Genomic DNA, 5,776 nt, shown 5'->3' on the forward strand with positions numbered 1-5,776 from the left:
TTCCATTGTATGCATTACCACGTTTTCTGTATTCGTTCATTTGTCTTTAGACATTCGAGTTGTTTCCACAACCCAAACTGTGAATAATGCTACAATAAACATAGGTGTGCGAACATCTCTTAGAGATCCTGCTTTCAGCTCTTTTGCGTATAGACCAGGAAATGGAATTGCTGGGTCATATAGTAATTCTATTTTTAATGCTTTGAGGAATCTGCACTCTGTTTTCCATAGTGGCTGCACCAGTTGAAATTCCCAGCAACAGTGCACAAGAATTCCACATCCTTGCCAACATTCGTTGTTTTCCATGAGATTATTAGGTTTTTTGTTGTTGTTGCTGCTAAAGATTATTTATTTATTTATTTGAAAGAGAGCATGGGCCAGGGGAGGGGCAGAGCGAGAGGGAGAAGCACACTCTCCACTGAGCAAGGAACCCGATGTGGGGCTCAATCCCAGGACCCCAGGATCATGACCGGAGCTAAAGGCAAATGCTGAATGAACTGAGCCACCAGGTGCCCCACATCATTAGCTTTCGAGGAGTAAGGGAATAGAGACCAATGCACTTACAGTTTTGTGTGTAATGGCAGTGCCTCAGCACATCAGCACTCCAAGTACCTTTCTAAGATATCCTTCCACTATTTAAATTAAATATTTGGGATTCCTGGATGGCTCAGCAGTTAAGCTCTGCTTTCATCTCAGGGCGTGATCCTGGAGTTCAGGGATCAAGTCCCTCAGGGAGCCTACCTCTCCTTCTGCCTATATCTCTGCCTGTGTGTGTGTGTGTGTGTGTCTCTAATGAATAAATAAAATCTTTAAAAAATATCTTTAGGGGTGCTGGCTTAGTCAGTAGAGCATGCGACTCTTGATCTCAGGGTCATGAGTTCGAGTCCCACATTGGGTATGGAGATTACTTAAAAATAAAATCTTAAAAAAATAAACATTTTTAGCAAAGTAATACACTCATGGAATAAAAAGCAAATGGTGTATAAGATATGCAGATTGGGGAGGAAGAGATAAAACTCACTTTGTTCCCAGGTGGCATGATCGTGTTTATAGAAAATCCCAAACCATCAACAAAAACCTGTGGAACTAAAAAGCAATTACAGCAAGGTTATAGGATACAAGTTAATACATAAACACCAATCACCTTCCTGTATACTAGCAATGAACAATTGGAATTTGAAATTAAAAGTAATACGGTTAGAAAGGGGAACCCTCAGGGATCCCTGGGTGGCGCAGCGGTTTGGCGCCTGCCTTTGGCCCAGGGCGCGATTCTGGAGACCCGGGATCGAATCCCACGTCGGGCTCCCGGTGCATGGAGCCTGCTTCTCCCTCTGCCTGTGTCTCTGCCTCTCTCTCTCTGTGACTATCATAAATAAATTTAAAAAAAAAGGGGGGGAACCCTCTTACACTGTTGGGAATGCACGCTGGTGCAGCCACTCTGGAAGAGTGTGGAGGTTTTTCAAAAAGTTGAAAATAGAGCCACCGTAGGATGCACCAATTGCACTACTGGGTATTTACCCCAAAGATACAAATGTAGTGATATGAAGGGGCACCTGCACCCCAGTGTTTATAGCAGCAATGTTGACAATAGCCAAACCATGGAAAGAGCCAGATGTCCATTGACAGATGAATGGATAAAGAAGATGTGATATACATATAGAGATAGAGATATAGATATCTATATATAATGGAATACTACTCAGCCATCAAAAGAAATGAAATCTTGCCATTTGCCATGACATGGATAGAATTGGAGGGTATTGTGCTAAGGGAAGTAAGTCAAGCAAAGAAAGACATTTATCATATGATCTCATTCATGTGTGGAATTTAAGAAACAAAACAGAGGAGTATAGGAGAAAGGATGATAAAATGAAACAAAACAAAATCAGAGAGGGAGACAAACCCTAAGAAACTCTTAATCATAGGAAGCAAACTGAAGGTTGCTGGAGGGGAAGGGGGTGGGGGAATGGGGTGACTGGGGGAGGGGCATGAAGGAGGGCACGTGATGTCATGAGCACTGGGTGTTATATAAAACCAATGAATCATTGACCTCAAAAACTACTAGGAAACTATATGTTAATTAACTGAATTTAAATTTTAAAAAATTGAAAACAGCAACAAAACAAAACAAAGCAAAAGACTCTGCTCACCTCTCTGCATTTCCATCTCTTTGATCCTTAACTATTCCCACCTTTAACTTTGGGCTGGGTTTGTGGTGGTTAAAGGAAGCTTTGATTTAAAAAATAATAATAATAATACTGTTTACATTAGCACCCTCCAAAATTACGTATTTAGGTATAAAATCGAACAACATATATACAAGATCTAGATGAGGAAAACTACAGAACTCTGATGAGAGAAATCAAGGAACAACTAAAGAAATAGATATTGTTTGTTCATGGATGAGAAAACTTCATATTGTTATCGGTTATTCCCCACTGGATCTGTAGATTCAATTCAGTCAAAATGCAAGCAAGTTATTTTGTGGATATCAACAAATGAAGTTTATTTTTTTTAATTTTTTATTATTTTAATATTTTATTTATTTATTCATGAGAGACCCAGAGAGAGAGGCAGAGACACAGGCAGAGGGAGAAGCAGGCTCCCTGAGGGGAGCCCGATGCAGGACTCGATCTCTGGGCTTGGGATCACGACTTGAGCCGAAGGCAGAGGCTCAACCACTGACTGAACCCCCTAGGCATCCCTCCTTAAACAAATTAAAAAAATAAATATACGGTAATCAAGACAGTGTGGTATTAATGGAAGAATAGAGAAATCAGTGGAACAGAATAGAGAGCTCAGAATTCGACCCACACAAATGGAGTCAATTAACTTTTTTACAAAGGCAATTCAGTGGAGAAAGGATAGTGTTTTTGACAAATGATGTTAGAACAACTGGACATCCACCTGCAATAAAAAGGATTCTAGATACTGACCTTACATTTGTTACAAAAATGAAACTCAAGATAGGCCATAAAGCTCAATGGAAAACATAAAACTGAAATACTTCTGGAAGACAACATAGCAGAAAATCTAGGTGACCTTGGGATTGACCAGTAGTTTTTAGACACAACACCGAAAGCACAAACCATGAAAGAAAAAATTGATAAGATGATCTTCATTTAAACAAAAACCTGGGATCCCTGGGTGGCACAGCAGTTTGGCGCCTGCCTTTGGCCCGGGGCGCGATCCTGGAGACCCGGGATCGAATCCCACGTCGGGCTCCCGGTGCATGGAGCCTGCTTTTCCCTCTGCCTGTGTCTCTGCCTCTCTCTCTCTCTGTGTGTGACTATCATAAATAAAAAAACAAAAACAAAAACCTCCTCTGTGAAAGACAGTTCATAGCGTGAGAAGACAACCCACAGGCTGGGAGAAAATATTTGCAAAACACGTTATCTGATAAAGGACTTGTATCCAACACACACAAAGTCTTTAAACTCAACAAACCAGAAAACAAGCAACACAACAAAGAAATGGGGGAAAGCTCTGCACCAACATTTCACCAGAGAAGATGCACACATGGCAAGTAAGAATATGAAAGGATCTAAATACCACATATCATTAGGGAATTTTGAGTTAAAAGTCACAATGAGGTGGCACTTGGGGGGTTCGGTGGTTGAGCGTCTGCCTTTGGCTCAGGGCGTGATCCTGGGGTTCCGGGATCGAGTCTTGCATCAGACTCCCTGCATGGAGCCTGTTTCTCCCTCTGCCTGTGTCTCTGTCTCTCTGTGTGTGTCTCTCATGAATAAATACATAAAATTAAAAAAAAATCACAATGGGGGACGCCTGGGTGGCTCAGTCGGTTAAGTATTCAACTTGTAATCTCATCTCAGGTCTTGATCTTACGGTTCTGAGTTCAAGCCCCAGAATGGAGCCAAGAAAGAAAGAGAAGAAAGGAAAGAAAGGAAAGAAAGGAAAGAAAGGAAAGAAAGAAAGAAAGAAAGAAAGAAAGAAAGAAAGAAAGAAAGAAAGAAGAAAAGAAAGGAAAGAAAGAGAGAAAGAAAGAGAAAGAAAGAAAGAAAGAAAGAAAGAAAGAAAGAAAGAAAGAAAGAAAAATTAAAACCACAATGAGATGCCACTACACACCTAAAATCCAAAACACTGACAACACCAGATGCTGGTGAGGAAATGGGGCAGCAGGAAAGTCCCTTTCACTCCTACGGGAATTCAAGATGTACAGTCACTTTGGAAGCGGGTCCTGCAAAATTAAACATCATCTTACTGTAAGATTCAGCAATGACATTGCTACAGTTGCATTTGTATTTACCCAAGTGAGCTGAAAACACACACAAAACCCTGCACATGAATGTTTATAGCAGCTTTATTCACAGTTGCCAAAAAAAATCAGAAGCAACCAAGATGTCCTTCAGTAGGTGAATGGCTATAAGCAAACAGCGGTACATCCAAACAATGGAAGGTATTATTCAGGGCTCAGAAGGAAATGAGCTATGGGGCCACGAAAACCCAGAGAGGATGTTTCAATGCGGATTGCTAAGTGAGAGAAGCCAGTCTGAAAAGGCTTCGCTCACACTGTAGGATTCCACTATATGACATTCCAGAAAAGGCAAAACTATGGAGGCAGGAAAAAGATGGGTGGTGGCCAGAGGTTCAGGGAACATGAGGGCTGGTGGGGATCGGGGGTGGGGACAAAGGAAGAAGGGCAGCCCGGGAGGTGGTTTAGACAGTGAAACGATTCTACACGATACCATAATAGTGGATTCGTGATATTACGCATTTGATGAAACCCATAAACCATAGACCTCAATGAAGGGCCCCCACTGTACACTATGAACTTCGTTGCTAGTGATGTATCAGGAACGCGTCATCAGGCAGGACGAATGTTCTACGCTCCTGCAAGATATTAAAAATTGAAGAAATTGTGCTCGCTTCGGCAGCATAGACACCAAGATTGGAACGGAGAAGACTGGCCTGCCATCTGCACAAGGACGCGCAAAATCGGGAAGCGTTCCATATTAAAAAAATTTGAGGAAATCGTGCATGAGGTGAGGGGAGAAGGGCTATATGGAAAAACTCTCTGTACTTCTGCTTGATTTTCCTGTTAACCTAAAACTGCTCTCAGTAATCAAGTCTATTAATTTTTAAAAAGTGAATGGTCTTGCAGCAGACAATGCTGTGCGTCTTCCCGGGACCATCGCATGTCCCCTGTGTGTCTGAGTTCCGGCGGGTAGGATGAAGCAATGTGAGCCATTTCCAGGGGGGGGACCTTCAAAAAGTCCCTCCAGCTTTTTCTTCTTTTTGCAATGACCCTGTTCCAGATGATGGGGCTACAAAACTGAAGAGGGCTCTCCCACCCACACTGGATTCTGGAAGAATGAGGGGGAAAAAAACCCCACCTGTTATCGTGCTAAGCCACGGAGGTCTTTGGGATTTATTATTGCAACATAGCATAATGTAACTGGACCAAAATAATCACCAAAAGGGTTATAACAAAACAAACTACAACAAAAGTAGCAGCTCCCCTACCTCACCTCTCCTCGGTCTCTGTTTTGCTCCCCAGATGACTACTTGCAATGTTTCAGCAGCTTCTTTGAGCATTTATGTTCACCTTTCTTTCTTTCTTTCTTTCTTTCTTTCTTTCTTTCTTTCTTTCTTTCTTTCTTTTTTTGGTAAAGATTTATTTATTTGAGAGAGTGAGCGAGAGAGAGAGCACAAGTGGGGGAAGGAGCAGAGGAAGAAGCAGACACCCCGCTGAGCAGGGAGCCCAATCTGGGGCTCAATCCCGGGACTCTGGGATTATGACCTGAACTGAAGGCAG

This window comes from Canis lupus, chromosome 2, assembly GCF_003254725.2.
Source record: "Canis lupus dingo isolate Sandy chromosome 2, ASM325472v2, whole genome shotgun sequence".
Lineage (NCBI taxonomy): Eukaryota > Metazoa > Chordata > Mammalia > Carnivora > Canidae > Canis > Canis lupus.